This window comes from Homalodisca vitripennis, chromosome 6, assembly GCF_021130785.1.
Source record: "Homalodisca vitripennis isolate AUS2020 chromosome 6, UT_GWSS_2.1, whole genome shotgun sequence".
NCBI classification, from domain to species: Eukaryota; Metazoa; Arthropoda; class Insecta; order Hemiptera; family Cicadellidae; genus Homalodisca; species Homalodisca vitripennis.
Window position 1 is genome coordinate 10970473 of NC_060212.1, and position 20484 is coordinate 10990956.

The window sequence follows — 20484 nt, forward strand, 5'->3', positions numbered from 1 at the left end:
ACAGGGTTCAATGCTTGTCCCGATACGTGAAATATTTCTTATGAGCTTGCTTATGAGACTCGAGACGAGAGACTCCTTGTTGTCTGTATCGAAGGTCAGCGGCGAGTCTCCGGAGCTGCACAGGGTTCAATGCTTGTCCCGATACGTGAAATATTTCTTATGAGCTTGCTTATGAGACTCGAGACGAGAGACTCCTTGTTGTCTGTATCGAAGGTCAGCGGCGAGTCTCCGTCACTTCCGCAGCTGCACAGGGTTTCAATGCTTGTCCCGATAAATGAAATATTTCTTATGAGCTTGCTTATGAGACTCGAGACGAGAGACTCCTTGTTGTCTGTATCGAAGGTCAGCGGCGAGTCTCCATCACTTCCGCAGCTGCACAGGGTTCAATGCTTGTCCCGATACGTGGAATATTTCTTATGAGCTTGCTTATGAGACTCGAGACGAGAGACTCCTTGTTGTCTGTATCGAAGGTCAGCGGCGAGTCTCCATCACTTCCGCAGCTGCACAGGGTTCAATGCTTGTCCCGATACGTGGAATATTTCTTATGAGCTTGCTTATGAGACTCGAGACGAGACTCCTTGTTGTCTGTATCGAAGGTCAGCGGCGAGTCTCCGTCACTTCCGCAGCTGCACAGGGTTCAATGCTTTGTGGAATATTTCTTATGAGCTTGCTTATGAGACTCGAGACGAGATACACCTTGTTGTCTGTATCGAAGGTCAGCGGTGAGTCTCCGGAGCTGCACAGGGTTCAATGCTTGTCCCGATACGTGGAATATTTCTTATGAGCTTGCTTATGAGACTCGAGACGAGAGACTCCTTGTTGTCTGTATCGAAGGTCAGCGGCGAGTCTCCATCACTTCCGCAGCTGCACAGGGTTCAATGCTTGTCCCGATACGTGAAATATTTCTTATGAGCTTGCTTATGAGACTCGAGACGAGAGACTCCTTGTTGTCTGTATCGAAGGTCAGCGGCGAGTCTCCGGAGCTGCACAGGGTTCAATGCTTGTCCCGATAGGTGAAATATTTCTTATGAGCTTGCTTATGAGACTCGAGACGAGAGACTCCTTGTTGTCTGTATCGAAGGTCAGCGGCGAGTCTCCATCACTTCCGCAGCTGCACAGGGTTCAATGCTTGTCCCGATACGTGGAATATTTCTTATGAGCTTGCTTATGAAACTCGAGACAAGAGACACCTTGTTGTCTGTATCGAAGGTCAGCGGCGAGTCTCCGGAGCTGCACAGGGTCCAATGCTTGTCCCGATATATGGAATGTTTCTTATGAGCTTGCTTATGAGACTCGAGACGAGAGACTCCTTGTTGTCTGTATCGAAGGTCAGTGGCGTCTCCGGAGCGGCACAGGGTTCAATGCTTGTCCCGAAACGTGAAATATATCTTATGAGCTTGCTTATGAGACTCGAGACGAGAGACTCCTTGTTGTCTGTATCGAAGGTCAGCGGCGAGTCTCCGGAGCTGCACAGGGTTCAATGCTTTTCCCGATACGTGAAATATTTCTTATGAGCTTGCATACGAGACTCGAGACGAGAGACTGCTTGTTATTTGTATCGAAGGTCAGCGGCGAGTCTCCGTCACTTCCGTAGCTCCACAGGGTTTAATGCTTGTGGAATATTTCTTATGAGCTTGCTTATGAGACTCGAGACGAGATACTCCTTGTTGTCTGTTTCGAAGGTCAGTGGCGTCTCCGGAGCAGCACAGGGTTCAATGCTTGTCCCGAAACGTGAAATATATCTTAATAGCTTGCTTATGGGACTCGAGACGAGAGACTCCTTGTTGTCTGTATCGAAGGTCAGCGGCGAGTCTCCGGAGCTGCACAGGGTTCAATGCTTGTCCCGGTACGTGGAATATTTTTTATGTGCTTGCTTATGAGACGAGAGACTCCTACGTCGAAGACGTTGCTGCGTTGATTGCAGCGAGAAATGTTGAGGAGGCGATACTCAAGCTCAGAGAGAGTCAACGAGTGGATACAGACTCTCGATCTGTCTCTGTTTCAGCCAGACAGAGACAATGCTTCTTACGAAGAGGAGAATTCCCACTGTGTTTCTCTGTAAATAGGCAACGTCCAACTGAAGACCGAGCTCGCTACCAAGTACCTCTGGGCGATGATTGACAGCAAGCTTTCCTTCGGCGGGCAGGTTCAGCCGTCAAGGTTCCTTACAAACGCGTCTTGTTGATGTCGTCACCTCAATCTGTTCTTCTGTTCGGAGCTGAGGTCTGGACCCACGTCCTGGAGAAACATGTTTACCGACACACTGCAGCACACAGCATGTGCGACGGGCTTCCCTCTCTGCTGAGATCGGTGTCGTGGTCACTCCTGAGAACATCGTTGGAGCTACATTCCAGCCATTCTTCGTGTACATATTGTAAAACATTCTTGTTCTCATTTCCAATAAACTTCTTTCTTACCAAACTAACTCTAAGACTTTTATATATTGAAATGTTTTTCTCATGTACTTTATTATGTAACCTTTTAATTTTAACAAATATATAAATTTGAAGGTACACCATACAAAATTACCCATTACTTTGAAAAATACTGAGAATACCATCCGTAATTCAATTAAATTAAAATATAGACAGTTCTAAGAAAGTCGCTCATATTTCAAAAACATTTACGTTTGACGCCTAAGGAAATGAAAACAATATGACCTTTGTTACAGTAAATACGAACGAGATGGAACAAAGACGAATCAAAAGTTTGACCCAGTTTGTAGAGAGCAAAAAGTGGAGCTCAACGGTTTTGTGTGAGTTAAGAGGCAGCAATTGCAGCAGACAGGTTCTGTCTGCAGATTGCAATTTACTGGGAAGTGTCTTCTTTGTCACGGTTACAATAAAACTATATAACATCCCAGGAATAAAATTGCATCCTAATTCATACATAGGTTATATTTCACTTAAGCGATACACTTTATAACAACGCAACGTGTAACATGCTTCACTGAGGTTTTATGTAATTTTCAAGTTAGTAGTTCATTTCATTCTGTACTTAGGCTACGTGAGTTACTATATACAGAGTGTCCCCGAGCTCTCTACTAACCTTTTGAGATATTATTCATGAACCAAACACAGACCAAAATACTACAATATTAAACTTTCTAAAACTGAAAATTTTCAAAACATCCGTCATTTTGTATATTTGTACGGTACTGTAATACAGTGTGGTCAAAACATCATTTATCGATAAATAAACTATTTTTTTTGTTCGGTATTGAAAATTTAAACATTTATGCACTACCTTTTATATATTTCTCGTTGAAAGGTGTTTATTTTAAATAATTCTAAATTATGTATAAGATAAGGATATGCTGTACCACCTTGTATATAAATTTCAAGTGTACAGTCACTTGTTAAAATATCACATGGTTGTACTCGATTTGCAAGTAAATTTATATATTCTGCAAATACTTCACTACCATCATAATTACCTTAATGCCAGTGTAAATATAGAACTCATAGAACTCGATGTTGTTGCTTTATTTCCCCACTAACATGCTGGCGTAAGTTCTACGTTTCGCACTGACGAGGTCCAGGAGAGGAACTCTCGCCTCCTGCTGTCTTATCATCATGGATGGTCGCAGACACATTCAATTCCAGGGTTTTCCTGTTCTGTCGGAAAGCTGGCCTCCATGATAGGATGAATATACCACTAGTCAAACAACTGTGATACCCTGCTATTTTATAAATTTATTTATTTTGTTATTGTTGCCAATTATTGTAGTTTATATTTTGTTATTTAGTTTTTAAGTTTAGTTTAAATGCTAATTAGTTTTATTTCTTTGTTTTCATTAGGAGCCCGCCCTTAGACGAAGGATACCGGGCGGAATTGGCAGCTTTTGTTTTAAATTATGGCTGTTCCTATTTTTTTTTCAAGTGAACCTGAGACACATGACAGAAATTTTGGGTTAACTGTAGTCATGAGTTTTTTTTTTCATTTGTCAAGCCATTAGTTGTTAAATTAACATGAAGGTTCTTATCTTGGTTTTATTTGAATTATTTCTTTGAATTTTATTTAACTGTGTTTTGGTGGTGACTTTCTAATTAGTAAATGAATCTGAGCACGCTATCCACGGTATTATTTTTCCCTTTAAGGTTGAGTTCTGATCCGCCATCGCGTTCGCCGCCATGGGTGTTCGCTTCCTAATTGTGTACTTTGGGTGTGCGAACGGGGATGTGCGGTTTCACTATTTATGGATGAAGTTTCATCATAATTTCAGGCCTACAGGTCAGTTTATTTTCAAGATATCATGTAGGCAGACAGATATAAATTAAATTTGTGTAGCCCTTCGAGTTGTAGGGTTCGCTTACACTTTCTCCCTGCCCACCAAGTGGTAGTTGGTTTAATAACCAGTTATAATGTCTATTTAGGTACCGTCGTACCGCAAAGTTTCCAGGACTCACAGATCACAGATATATCAGCCAGAAACTATCATAGATCTCTTATCTCTAAGGACATTAAAGCTCTCAGCGCCTTCTGGTGAGGACGTGGCTTGAATTGTGTCGCAGATAGTTTCCAGGACTCACAGATTACAGATATGTCAGCCAGAAACTATCATAGATCTCTTATCTCTAAGGACATTAAAGCTCTCAGCGCCTTCTGGTGAGGACGTGGCTTGAATTGTGTCGCAGATAGTTTCCAGGACTCACAGATCACAGATATGTCAGCCAGAAACTATCATAGATCTCTTATCTCTAGGGACATTAAAGCTCTCAGCGCCTTCTGGTGAGGACGTGGCTTGAATTGTGTCGCAGATAGTTTCCAGGACTCACAGATCACAGATATGTCAGCCAGAAACTATCATAGATCTCTTATCTCTAGGGACATTAAAGCTCTCAGCGCCTTCTGGTGAGGACGTGGCTTGAATTGTGTCGCAGATAGTTTCCAGGACTCACATATCACAGATATGTCAGCCAGAAACTATCATAGATCTCTTATCTCTAGGGACATTAAATGCTCTCAGCGCCTTCTGGTGAGGACGTGGCTTGAATTGTGTCGCAGATAGTTTCCAGTACTCACATATCACAGATATGTCAGCCAGAAACTATCATAGATCTCTTATCTCTAAGGACATTAAAGCTCTCAGCGCCTTCTGGTGAGGACGTGGCTTGAATTGTGTCGCAGATAGTTTCCAGGACTCACATATCACAGATATATCAGCCAGAAACTATCAAAGATCTCTTATCTCTAGGGACATTAATGCTCTCAGCGCCTTCTGGTGAGGACGTGGCTTGAATTGTGTCGCAGATAGTTTCCAGGACTCACATATCACAGATATATCAGCCAGAAACTATCATAGATCTCTTATCTCTAAGGACATTAAAGCTCTCAAGCGCCTTCTGGTGAGGACGTGGCTTGAATTGTGTCGCAGATAGTTTCCAGGACTCACAGATCACAGATATATCAGCCAGAAACTATCAAAGATCTCTTATCTCTAGGGACATTAATGCTCTCAGCGCCTTCTGGTGAGGACGTGGCTTGAATTGTGTCGCAGATAGTTTCCAGGACTCACATATCACAGATATATCAGCCAGAAACTATCAAAGATCTCTTATCTCTAGGGACATTAATGCTCTCAGCGCCTTCTGGTGAGGACGTGGCTTGAATTGTGTCGCAGATAGTTTCCAGGACTCACATATCACAGATATGTCAGCCAGAAACTATCAAAGATCTCTTATCTCTAGGGACATTAAATGCTCTCAGCGCCTTCTGGTGAGGACGTGGCTTGAATTGTGTCGCAGATAGTTTCCAGGACTCACATATCACAGATATATCAGCCAGAAACTATCAAAGATCTCTTATCTCTAGGACATTAAAGTGAGGACTCAGCGCCTTCTGGTGAGGACGTGGCTTGAATTGTGTCGCAGATAGTTTCCAGGACTCACAGATCACAGATATATCAGCCAGAAACTATCAAAGATCTCTTATCTCTAGGGACATTAATGCTCTCAGCGCCTTCTGGTGAGGACGTGGCTTGAATTGTGTCGCAGATAGTTTCCAGGACTCACAGATCACAGATATATCAGCCAGAAACTATCAAAGATCTCTTATCTCTAGGGACATTAATGCTCTCAGCGCCTTCTGGTGAGGACGTGGCTTGAATTGTGTCGCAGATAGTTTCCAGGACTCACATATCACAGATATATCAGCCAGAAACTATCAAAGATCTCTTATCTCTAGGGACATTAATGCTCTCAGCGCCTTCTGGTGAGGACGTGGCTTGAATTGTGTCGCAGATAGTTTCCAGGACTCACATATCACAGATATATCAGCCAGAAACTACCAAAGATCTCTTATCTCTAGGGACATTAATGCTCTCAGCGCCTTCTGGTGAGGACGTGGCTTGAATTGTGTCGCAGATAGTTTCCAGGACTCACATATCACAGATATATCAGCCAGAAACTATCAAAGATCTCTTATCTCTAGGGACATTAATGCTCTCAGCGCCTTCTGGTGAGGACGTGGCTTGAATTGTGTCGCAGATAGTTTCCAGGACTCACATATCACAGATATATCAGCCAGAAACTACCAAAGATCTCTTATCTCTAGGGACATTAATGCTCTCAGCGCCTTCTGGTGAGGACGTGGCTTGAATTGTGTCGCAGATAGTTTTCCAGGACTCACAGATCACAGATATATCAGCCAGAAACTATCAAAGATCTCTTATCTCTAGGGACATTAACGCTCTCAGCGCCTTCTGGTGAGGACGTGGCTTGAATTGTGTCGTAGATAGTTGCCCTAACTCAAAACTTCATCGAACATTAATATTAAATAGTTGAAAACATATAAAGTCACAAATTAGTAAAGTATTGAGTATTATTAAAACACATTTCTTCGTAAATCTAGCTATAGGCAAGTTTGAAGAACACAGATGCACGCGTATTATTCTTTAATTGCTCTTGAAATTGCTTACAATTTACATTGTATTATTTAAATTGAACCTGAAGTATCTTTACATATTTTTTACGAATTGGCGTGTGTTACCCTCAAACTAAACATATGCACTGTTGAACTTATTTGTACAAGAATTTATTTCAAGATATAAAATATGGTACAGTTAACAAAAAGGTGGAGTACGCCAACATACGTGTCACGTTTCACGCTTCAACTAAGGTTGCTCGAAAAATTTATTTCTGTAACTCATTTCATCCTTGAGATTTCTGCAGACAAATATATATTCGTAGTAGACATAGAGACAATCATACAGAAAAGAACTTTTAGCATCCCGCCAGCAGACAAAATAGAAATTGTGTCAGACTCCTGACTGCAAGGATTCGATAACACGAAGCCTAATTGCATAATTAGGCATAGACTTACAAAACTCATTCTTGTCTATCTAGAAATTAGGTAGGTTCCATGCGAATTTTCAAATCGTACAGCTCTTTTCGTTCTTGAGTACAGATACACACAATCATACAAAAAGAGTTTAACACAAAAATAACACATCATACAACTCATTCTTGTAGAAGTGAAGATTTATTCCAAACTTAAATTCTACACAACTAAATTTTTTTGCTCAATTCATTTGCATTTTCGTTTATTAAATTGGTTTTCATGTGTGCTTAAATTTTAGTTTGTTTACAAATTCTGCTATTTTCTCATTGCCATCATAGTTACCCATAAGACCAGTATATAAATATTAAGCAACGTGTTCAATTTCAAGTCTATATATAAATTAGTTTTCGAGATATAGATGGACAGACAGAAATGAACTAAACGTACAGTCCCACGTAAGGAGTCAAATGTTTTAAGCGTCAGTATTTAAATTCAGAATTTTTTAGAAACTGTATCTAAATCAGAATCATGATTTTGTGTTCATCCTGGATTTTTTGTTCATCCTATGGAAAAACTGTAAACCTTTACGCTATAGGTTTGGATATTACGTTCAATGTTTTATTTAAACAACGTTATGGTTATGGTTTAGACATTGCTGTCGCATTGGATCCACGGCCATTCATATCCAGAGGAGTTCATATCGATATTGCTTCTCATTTATCTCTTTATCTTCTTTTGATCTGATTTTAAGACAGAACTGCTCCAACTCTTAAAAATAATTATTTTCCGAAATATCGAAATATGAAGAATCGTTTCGTAGAATTCGGGGGAAGTATAGGGTGGGGATTCTATAAAACAATTCAATGGCACACACTCGCATTGTGATACCATCCACATTTCACCGGAAATGGGAGGCATTAGTTTCCGGAAACTATCTCGAAACAGCAATTTCAAATTCATCAATACCGTATTTCTTGTATCAGAAGCTCTTGATACCGAGAGCTTCAAAGTTCTGTGGACTATAGATATTTTACACCAAATGTTGAAGTGTTTTCATTTTCAATCTAGTAAATTAAGTAAATAATATAAAAAGAATAATATAATTACTGCACCGAGGTAAAAACCAGGCTTGTTTACGGTTGTATGAGTCACATCCTCCACTCCGGTTATTATTGCTAGTTTTGTACCTCACCGAAAAGGAGCGCTTATCATGGTACTTCGTTTCTAATTGGCTGAGGGTTTATTATGCAGCAATAATATCAGCATAGCAGCTGTCAAAATACATATTTTTTTATCTCGTTTAAGCCTCAGCGCAGCTTTGCCGGCTTCAAAGTGCACTGGTTATTATTAAAAGTACAAAGTACATGATTGGATCTCCCGGGATTTGAACCCGAGATCTCTGTTAGTTAGAGAGCCGTGACTATAAACATTAGTATACGGAGGAGGACCTGTGAAATAAATCCATGTGTTTACAGCTCTTGTCGTTTAGATACAACTGTCAACATGTATTATCTATCCACATTAACGTATTTATTCATGATTAATTTAATTTACTAAAAAAAGGGTTTATGATTCTCACACACAGTTTTCTTAGTTATTTTAACTTGTTAACACCTTTCATGATGTTAATGATTTCAATTTTTTTTAACCACTTAAATGGCAAGAGCCGTTGAGATCGGCCCGCTGGTATTTTCTAGGATGAGGTCGGGGTTTCGAATATGTATTACTTTTTTACTTAATGTTCCCATATTGTATTGGTCTTAGTCTTATTCTATACATAATCAATCAACTATAAAAATAGGTTGTCTTTCTTGATTTGATTTGTTACATCTGGTAAAAGATATTTACCCTAAAAAATGAGAGACGACTTATATGCAAATGAAGATTTTGAACAGTTTTGCACTACTATATAAGAACATTTAAACCTGTGCAAACTAATGCAAATTAAAAAAAATAATGTTATTTATTTCTGGGTTTATTTTCGTATTTACAAAACTTAACATTTTATTTTTCAAATACATATTATAAATATAGCCTATTTATACCCTTACGTAAGGAAACAAAAATTACCTTAATTTTTAATATTGTATTACATTGTCTATTCGAAATGACATAAGACACGTGTTAGGAATGCATATGGCAGAAATGTTACTTGATTACAAAGTCAACCGAGCTAAAACTATTTTAGTACAATACAGTCTTTGTGAATACTAGATAGCGCTGCACAACATGTATATGTAATGGACAACATGTATATATAATTGACGGCTGCAACTTTAGCTGTGTTTTATGTCTCTGGTGGCATTTCGTGGTTTCATTGTAGTAAAACTGTCTTGAGTTCACTAAAGCCTTTGTGAATGCTAGATAGCGCAGCACAACATGTATATGTGATGGACAGCTGCAACTCTAGCTGTGTTTTATGTCTCTGGTGGCATTTCGTGGTTTCAGTGTAGTAAAACTGTGTTGAGTTCACTAAAGCCTTTGTGAATGCTAGATAGCGCAGCACAACATGTATATGTGATGGACAGCTGCAACTCTAGCTGTGTTTTATGTCTCTGGTGTCATTTCGTGGTTTCAGTGTAGTAAAACTGTGTTGAGTTCACTAAAACCTTTGTGTATGCTAGATAGCGCAGCACAACATGTATATGTGATGGACGGCTGCAACTCTAGCTGTGTTTTATGTCTCTGGTGTCATTTCGTGGTTTCAGTGTATTAAAACTGTGTTGAGTTCACTAAACCTTTGTGTATGCTAGATAGCGCAGCAACACATGTATATGTGATGGACGGCTGCAACTTTAGCTGTGTTTTTATGTCTCTGGTGTCATTTCGTGGTTTCAGTGTAGTAAAACTGTGTTGAGTTCACTAAAACCTTTGTGAATGCTAGATAGCGCAGCACAACATGTATATGTGATGGACAGCTGCAACTCTAGCTGTGTTTTATGTCTCTGGTGGCATTTCGTGGTTTCAGAGTAGTAAAACTGTGTTGAGTTCACTAAAGCCTTTGTGAATGCTAGATAGCGCAGCACAACATGTATATGTGATGGACAGCTGCAACTTTAGCTGTGTTTTATGTCTCTGGTGTCATTTCGTGGTTTCAGTGTAGTAAAACTGTGTTGAGTTCACTAAAACCTTTGTGTATGCTAGATAGCGCAGCACAACATGTATATGTGATGGACAGCTGCAACTCTAGCTGTGCTTTATGTCTCTGGTGTCATTTCGTGGTTTCAGTGTAGTAAAACTGTGTTGAGTTCACTAAAACCTTTGTGTATGCTAGATAGCGCAGCACAACATGTATATGTGATGGACGGCTGCAACTTTAGCTGTGTTTTATGTCTCTGGTGTCATTTCGTGGTTTCAGTGTAGTAAAACTGTGTTGAGTTCACTAAAACCTTTGTGAATGCTAGATAGCGCAGCACAACATGTATATGTGATGGACAGCTGCAACTCTAGCTGTGTTTTATGTCTCTGGTGTCATTTCGTGGTTTCAGTGTAGTAAAACTGTGTTGAGTTCACTAAAACCTTTGTGTATGCTAGATAGCGCAGCACAACATGTATATGTGATGGACGGCTGCAACTTTAGCTGTGTTTTATGTCTCTGGTGTCATTTCGTGGTTTCAGTGTAGTAAAACTGTGTTGAGTTCACTAAAACCTTTGTGTATGCTAGATAGCGCAGCACAACATGTATATGTGATGGACGGCTGCAACTTTAGCTGTGTTTTATGTCTCTGGTGTCATTTCGTGGTTTCAGTGTAGTAAAACTGTGTTGAGTTCACTAAAGCCTTTGTGTATGCTAGATAGCGCAGCACAACATGTATATGTGATGGACAGCTGCAACTCTAGCTGTGCTTTATGTCTCTGGTGTCATTTCGTGGTTTCAGTGTATTAAAACTGTGTTGAGTTCACTAAAACCTTTGTGTATGCTAGATAGCGCAGCACAACATGTATATGTGATGGACGGCTGCAACTTTAGCTGTGTTTTATGTCTCTGGTGTCATTTCGTGGTTTCAGTGTATTAAAACTGTGTTGAGTTCACTAAAACCTTTGCGTATGCTAGATAGCGCAGCACAACATGTATATGTGATGGACAGCTGCAACTCTAGCTGTGTTTTATGTCTCTGGTGTCATTTCGTGGTTTCAGTGTAGTAAAACTGTGTTGAGTTCACTAAAGCCTTTGTGTATGCTAGATAGCGCAGCACAACATGTATATGTGATGGACGGCTGCAACTTAAGCTGTGTTTTATGTCTCTGGTGTCATTTCGTGGTTTCAGTGTAGTAAAACTGTGTTGAGTTCACTAAAGCCTTTGTGTATGCTAGATAGCGCAGCACAACATGTATATGTGATGGACAGCTGCAACTTTAGCTGTGTTTTATGTCTCTGGTGTCATTTCGTGGTTTCAGTGTAGTAAAACTGTGTTGAGTTCACTAAAGCCTTTGTGTATGCTAGATAGCGCAGCACAACATGTATATGTGATGGACAGCTGCAACTTTAGCTGTGTTTTATGTCTCTGGTGTCATTTCGTGGTTTCAGTGTAGTAAAACTGTGTTGAGTTCACTAAAACCTTTGTGTATGCTAGATAGCGCAGCACAACATGTATATGTGATGGACGGCTGCAACTTTAGCTGTGTTTTATGTCTCTGGTGTCATTTCGTGGTTTCAGTACAGTAAAACTTTGCTGAGTTCACTAATGTTTTGTGAATGCTAGATAGCGCAGCACAACATGTATATGTGATGGACAGCTGCAACTTTAGCTGTGTTTTATGTCTCTGGTGTCATTTCGTGGTTTCAGTGTAGTAAAACTGTGTTGAGTTCACTAAAGCCTTTGTGAATGCTAGATAGCGCAGCACAACATGTATATGTGATGGACGGCTGCAACTTTAGCTGTGTTTTATGTCTCTGGTGTCATTTCGTGGTTTCAGTGTAGTAAAACTGTGTTGAGTTCACTAAAGCCTTTGTGTATGCTAGATAGCGCAGCACAACATGTATATGTGATGGACAGCTGCAACTTTAGCTGTGTTTTATGTCTCTGGTGTCATTTCGTGGTTTCAGTGTAGTAAAACTGTGTTGAGTTCACTAAAGCCTTTGTGAATGCTAGATAGCGCAGCACAACATGTATATGTGATGGACGGCTGCAACTTTAGCTGTGTTTTATGTCTCTGGTGTCATTTCGTGGTTTCAGTGTAGTAAAACTGTGTTGAGTTCACTAAAACCTTTGTGTATGCTAGATAGCGCAGCACAACATGTATATGTGATGGACGGCTGCAACTTTAGCTGTGTTTTATGTCTCTGGTGTCATTTCGTGGTTTCAGTGTAGTAAAACTGTGTTGAGTTCACTAAAACCTTTGTGTATGCTAGATAGCGCAGCACAACATGTATATGTGATGGACGGCTGCAACTTTAGCTGTGTTTTATGTCTCTGGTGTCATTTCGTGGTTTCAGTGTAGTAAAACTGTGTTGAGTTCACTAAAACCTTTGTGTATGCTAGATAGCGCAGCACAACATGTATATGTGATGGACGGCTGCAACTTTAGCTGTGTTTTATGTCTCTGGTGTCATTTCGTGGTTTCAGTACAGTAAAACTGTGTTGAGTTCACTAAAACCTTTGTGTATGCTAGATAGCGCAGCACAACATGTATATGTGATGGACAGCTGCAACTCTAGCTGTGTTTTATGTCTCTGGTGGCATTTCGTGGTTTCAGTACAGTAAAACTGCTGAGTTCACTAAAGCCTTTGTGTATGCTAGATAGCGCAGCACAACATGTATATGTGATGGACGGCTGCAACTTTAGCTGTGTTGTATGTCTCTGGTGTCATTTCGTGGTTTCAGTGTAGTAAAACTGTGTTGAGTTCACTAAAGCCTTTGTGAATGCTAGATAGCGCTGCACAACATGTATATGTGATGGACGGCTGCAACTTTATGTGTGTTTTATGTCTCTGGTGGCATTTCGTGGTTTCAGTGTAGTAAAAACTGTGTTGAGTTCACTAAAACCTTTGTGTATGCTAGATAGCGCAGCACAACATGTATATGTGATGGACGGCTGCAACTTTAGCTGTGACACGCTGAGTTCACTAGCCTATGCTGTGTATATGTGATGGAGCTGTCTGTCTCTGGTGGCATTTCGTGGTTTCGTAGGTTTTATGTGTTGAAACACAAACTCTGTGTTGAGTTCACTAAAGCCTTTGTGAATGCTAGATAGTGCAGCACAACATGTATATATAATTGACGGCTGCAACTTTAGCTGTGTTTTATGTCTCTGGTGTCATTTCGTGGTTTCAGTGTAGTAAAACTGTGTTGAGTTCACTAAAGCCTTTGTGAATGCTAGATAGCGCAGCACAACATGTATATGTAATGGACGGCTGCAACTTTAGCTGTGTTTTATGTCTCTGGTGTCATTTCGTGGTTTCAGTGTAGTAAAACTGTGTTGAGTTCACTAAATCCTAATAATAATACTATAATATATACTGTATTTAATTATATACATATATATAATATATATGTACGTATGTATGTATGTGTTTGTGTTTGTGCATGTGTGTGAGTGTAATTATTTTCAAAATAGAAACGAATGCATTACAACACAAAATTATACAATGTACATCGAATTTTTAACTCAAACAATGATTCAACTTAAGTTTAATTAGAAAATATTAATTTAAGTCTTGAGTCTAACACTTAGGCTAACCCTTATTTACCTAAATAATTTTAATCTACTTACTTAATGTTCACGCTATTCTAAAATCCTAGGGAAATTTAGTGGCTCATTTCTGTAAAAAAAGCACACAAATCAATAGTCTAAAAAGTTTTACACAATCACTTACAATTAAAATGTAATTTAAACTAACACATTCTGAAACATGTTTGATTGCAATTTCATCAATAAAAAATGTTATTTTATAATTCACGTTGACTAGTTGTAGTTACTTTACAGAAAATTTCTCTTAGTTAAAACTCAGACAAGATGTCATGACTATGATTTCAGAAAGCTTTGACATTTGTCACAAACTTTATATGACATTTTAAGACAAGTATATGCATGTATGCAATTACGGTATTTTTCATAATAATGCTTGAGTGCTGTAAAATATTTTACAAATATTTGATATACAAAATTACGGATAGAATTATTTTTACAATCCATTTCATACAAAACGAAAACATAGTGAACACGTAAATGTAAAATCTACAACTTTTAAAGTGTCAAAACTGAGGCCTCAGAAATTAGAAATTATTTATTATTTTTAATCAATCAAATAGTTTGTTTAATTCTACCTATTAAAGGATCTTGAAGGTTCTTAATTCATATAATAATAATAATCTGTAATTGGTTTAAGTAAATACGCCGTGAAACAATTCAAACAATGTGTAGATGGTTAAAGAGAAGAAATATGGTAGTAGTTGATTCCGATATAAATCAAGATTTAATGACTAACTTCTTAAATTTAGAGCGATGTTGTGAAGACGGTAAAATTAAAGTATGCTTTCGGTGAAATATACTTTGGCCGGATTCCAAATAGAAGCCTTTTATAAGTGACTGACTTATCTAAGTGAAAATGGCGTGTGTATTGTATACACTTCCTGCTTTGTATTCCTAGAATAAACTAAAATCAATGTTTCCTACACTAATGACGATAAAATTTTACTAGATATCTCTTACGATGCAGCTGGTCATCTCTTACAATGCAGCTGGTCATCTCTTAGCTGACTAGAAGAGCTGAACTAGACACCTGTTCGCTGTGTGTGACGTCTATGGCCTAAATCAATCATCAAGAGCAAATTTATGACAATGACTCAACGGTTTGAGAATCATACAATACGATTACGGTTTTTAAAATCACCATAAGGGTTAAATTCTGGCTTTTTGTACCATCCAGTTTAACCTACACTTGATACAGCAAAAGCCGATGTGTCACTTATATCTGGGCAACTTATGGATATCCAGGAGCGGCAAATCACTAACCGCAAATGTCGAGATATTGAGGTAGAAGGGTAAATCTATAGGTTTAGTCTACTGCAGGAGATTATTGATAGAATTGGTGGGTCGCCCTAATTTTTAAGGGCTGTTGCTAGCCTGGACTTATGTTGCGTGCCATGTCCTGTCTGCTTTGACTGGAGAGGAAGGTACCTCCCCTTCTTCGAGACGAAACGTAACTAAGATTAATGCCCAAAATGCTTCGGCATGGATCTCGACAGGAGGTGACCCTTACCCTCAACCTTACCCATCCAGAATATCTTGACACTCCTGAATCAGTGCAAAGCTTCTTTAAGGACTAAGTGCAATTTCTAAGCTTCTTGTCCAAAGAAAAAGAACAATAAATCTCCTTCATTGGAAATGAGTTTTACCAGTCAGGTACGCGACTCATTCGTAGTTGATCGATAGTGGAACGCATTTCCAATCAAGATCTAGTGTCCCACGAACAGCCATGCTTTGATGCTGAGACAGCGGTACTGATGCACCGTGGCTGACGCGCGAGCGAACATAAACGAACATTGTACGCTTCTAAACGTCTTGTCCTGTCGTTTTTATTTGGAACAACAGACAATCAAGATCTAGTGTCCCACGGACAGCCATACTTTTATGCTGAGACAGCAGCGCTGATGCGCCGTGGCTGACGCGCGAGCGAACATAAACGAACATTGTACGCTTCTAAACGTCTTGTCCTGTCGTTTTTATTTGGAACAACAGACAATCAAGATCTAGTGTCCCACGAACAGCCATGCTTTGATGTTGAGACAGCAGCGCTGATGCGCCGTGGCTGACGCGCGAGCGAACATAAACGAACATTGTACGATTATTCTTGTACGTGTTCGTTTTTATTTGGAACAACAGACAATCATAAAAGATTATGTAGCCTATAGTCATTTTTTCAATAATGATCTCTATTGAATGTCATAATAAAAAGGGATTAATTTCATTGAGGATTAATATTTATATTAAAAAACAAAGAGGGTTACGAATTGAATGACGTTGATTCTTAAGATACGGCATAATCAGTTGTGTAAAAATAATTGTAATTTGTTAAAAACAAAAAAATTAAAAATAGACAAACTAAAACACCATTAATTATATATTCCTGCATATTACATCAAAATAATGGTTTTCGTTTCATTTCTATTTAATGTTTTTAATACATTTGAAATGTGATTTATTTAATTAACTTGTTTTTAACCAAAATTAACGAAAAATTATTTATATTCTAAATATTTAAACAACGGTAATTGTATTAATGTAAATATTGGTTGACAGACATAAGTGCTAGAGAATTTCAGAGTATTTTTCTTCAAATATTATTAGCCTCTGCCAATATAAGATATGTTCCAATATGTAAGAAACAATGCGAGTAACAAGTTTTACTCTAAAGGTCTGGAGAGCCTTTAGATTATTTTACAAGCAAATTTCCATCCTAACTTAAACCCTGGTTCTATAGCTATGAATTTTAAGTCAGTAATGCACATTATGTTTCAGAAATGACTTACGCTATTTAAAATGCATTCTTTCATAGTTCCCAATGCTTTACAATGTGCTATTAAAAGTATAATATTTATATTACATCGGTACATCAGTGGTGTATAGAACTTCTGACATGAAATTGCATTTCTTATTAAAATAAATTAGGATTTTTATTTTTTCAAACATTCAGTTTGAGCCTATTAAAATAAAATATTTCCCGCACTTAACATTTTACAAATTTATATGTATTTAAGTTTCAAAAAGTTATAAACTTATTTAAAACTATCACTAATGTAATTTATTAATAATGAAAATTTAAGATTTTGTTACACTGGTTTAATAAAGTCACTACGTGATAAATTCCAAACGCTTGTAAAACACTAAGGTACAAGATGGTCAAAAGCAGGACTCAGGAAGTTGGAGAGAGCTTGGCTGTGTAGTAACTCAAGTTATAACTTAGTCTGACAGTATCTGTAACTTGGTAACAGTAAGTAAGGCAAACACTGATCTGTAGTTGTACTTTTAGAAACAAACCTAATCCATAAACGAGAACTCAATATATAAACCTTTGCACTGTTAGCGATACGCGATGTGAATAGTGTAAACGCTTGTAAAACACTAAGGTACAAGATGGTCAAAAGCAGGACTCAGGAAGTTGGAGAGAGCTTGGCTGTGTAGTAACTCAAGTTATAACTTAGTCTGACAGTATCTGTAACTTGGTAACAGTAAGTAAGGCAAACACTGATCTGTAGTTGTACTTTTAGAAACAAACCTAATCCATAAACGAGAACTCAATATATAAACCTTTGCACTGTTAGCGATACGCGATGTGAATAGTGTAAACGCTTGTAAAACACTAAGGTACAAGATGGTCAAAAGCAGGACTCAGGAAGTTGGAGAGAGCTTGCCTGTGTAGTAACTCAAGTTATAACTTAGTCTGACAGTATCTGTAACTTGGTAACAGTAAGTAAGGCAAACACTGATCTGTAGTTGTACTTTTAGAAACAAACCTAATCCCTGAATGAGAACTCAATATACAAACCCCAATACTACTAGCGATACGCGATGTGAATAGTGTAATAGGCTGATAGAATATTTAGTTTCATATCATGCCTTGCCCTTGGAATCAACCCATATAAAACTCTTCTTTGAGATATACCAATAAAATCACTATATAATGGAATACCCAAGCTCCTAGAACAAAGCTGTTTAACTCTTTAAACAGCTTATAGTTTCGAATCTCTGTCCTTGACCCAAACGTAACTTGGAGCTAAAACAGTAATATTCATGTAAAATTCTGGAAAGATTCGGTTAAAACAACTGTCAACATACTTTTGAATGCCAACCCTCGGTTAAGGTACAAGTCAGAGATATCTACGCTGAATACGGGTACGACAGTCCAGTAATAAGAAGTCAAGTCAGGTTACTTCATTCATCACTTTCGTTCTAGAATTTCTCAATGTCGGTCATATTTTTGAATGCCAATCCTTGGTTAAGGTACAAGTCAGAGATATCTACGCTGAATACGGGTACGACAGTCCAGTAATAAGAAGTCAAGTCAGGTTACTTCATTCATCACTTTCGTTCTAGAATTTCTCAATGTCGGTCATATTTTTGAATGCCAATCCTTGGTTAAGGTACAAGTCAGAGATATCTACGCTGAATACGGGTACGACAGTCCAGTAATAAGAAGTCAAGTCAGGTTACTTCATTCATCACTTTCGTTCTAGAATTTCTCAATGTCGGTCATATTTTTGAATGCCAATCCTTGGTTGAAGGTACAAGTCAGAGATATCTACGCTGAATACGGGTACGACAGTCCAGTAATAAGAAGTCAAGTCAGGTTACTTCATTCATCACTTTCGTTCTAGAATTTCTCAATGTCGGTCAACACTTATGTCTACAAGAGGAAATGCAGCAGAAATTCAAAAGAATGTGTGGCCTCTATGTGTAATGTGGCCACTCTACGTGTATAACCTCCATGTCTGTAGTGTTTACACACAGACGTACATTGAAATTTGCTTCCACAATTCGAGAGCGGTTAGGAAATTTAATAGGGTTAATTTTAAACTAAAACCACACAAAACGTAAAGTGGCCTTTGTCGCCGTGTGGTTGTGGCTATAGACAGGAGGTCCGGCACTTTACACTGGGATCATTAATTAAAGTAGGGTGAGCCACATAGACCCGGCCACTAAATGTTACTGTTGGCAGCAAATGGTCGAGCTTCCGGGGATGTCTGCCTCTCCGCAAATAGTTGGTGGAAAACGTTTTAATACTTGGTAAGTAACAGGAGACAGAGAGAGAGATGTGTTTTAATTAATCTTCAAATGTATTCTTAAACACTGCAACGGATTATTTTGTTCAGGTAGACATACTGTGAAAGTTTATTAAAACCTGGAACGTGTCGTATATTTATTGTGACAATAAAGGTAGATGGGACAGATAATGAAACCCCGACCATAGAGAGTAATTTATTCCATATTCATCGACTGGTTCGACCTCACGTACAGATGTCCTTTAACAAAACATCTATATTCCTTTTCTGCAACAACGGATGTTACATATTTTAATGAGGTTTCTGTTTTGCATATTGATTAAAACATTCGATTGATGTTTTATGATTACCAATGCTTTATTTACTTATTGTTAAATCGTTGCTTTGTATTACTCTTAAATGATTTATTTATATTGTAATATAGAGATACATTGTTTTTTTTTTTTTTTTTTTTTTTTTTTTTTTTTTTTTTTTTTTTTTTTTTTTTTTTTTTTTTTTTTTTTGACACGGCAAGAGACAAGTTTTAATGCAATTATTGCTTCTAAGTTATAAATAGATATATATATATATATATATATATATTCTAGATCGGGAAACAAGGCAACATCAACTATGAAACAAATCATACTAAGAACAAGTAAATTTTAATGGCCATAACTTTTTAACGTATTTTCTGATCGTGGCAACAAGGCAATCTCAGCATTGGCGTCGGAAATATAATTCACTCGAACCAGTAATGTTCATACACGTGCAAAACCTACTAAATCGCGTGCAAAGCAACGGGTTTCTACTAGCAGTGCAGATATAAAATATAATGTAGTCTAAATTTTGCTATACATTTAGAGACTGTTATGGGACCTACCTTAGTTGTCTTCTGACAGAAGTAGGCTTTTCAGAGCTGTGTATGTATATTCATGTTATTGATCAGTAATAAGGCAAAATCAATAATGGAACAAAATACTCTAAGATCGGAGTAAATTGCAATGGCCATGAATATACACTTTTTAACATATTTTGTTCATTGGGAAGAAGGGAAATTCAATATTAATGTCGAAAAAAAATTACTCGAACCAGAAGTGCTCGTAAAGGTGCAAAACCTGCGAAATCGCTTGTGAAGCCGCGGGTAACTGCTAGTATAATTATAAGATACATACAATTGCATATTGTTGTGATTTGTACATTTTTGAAATCCCTAACGTGATCTATGATTGTATAATACAAAAGTACATGATGCCAGTGTATTACATTATTAAATTCACGTGTTAAGTAACCGCTAATAAATAAAAACGTTTAGTGAATCTTCTTAATAGAGAACGTTACGAGAGATTGAGTACTGTAAAAGATATACATAATTATCATAAGTTTATTAACACTCATAGCTTAATTTTAAACCGGTGATAAGCTTGCATACTCGTAGGTGTATTGTAATAAGTTCTATATTTGTTAGATATCGATTGAAATTTAAAGCTTTATAGAATAA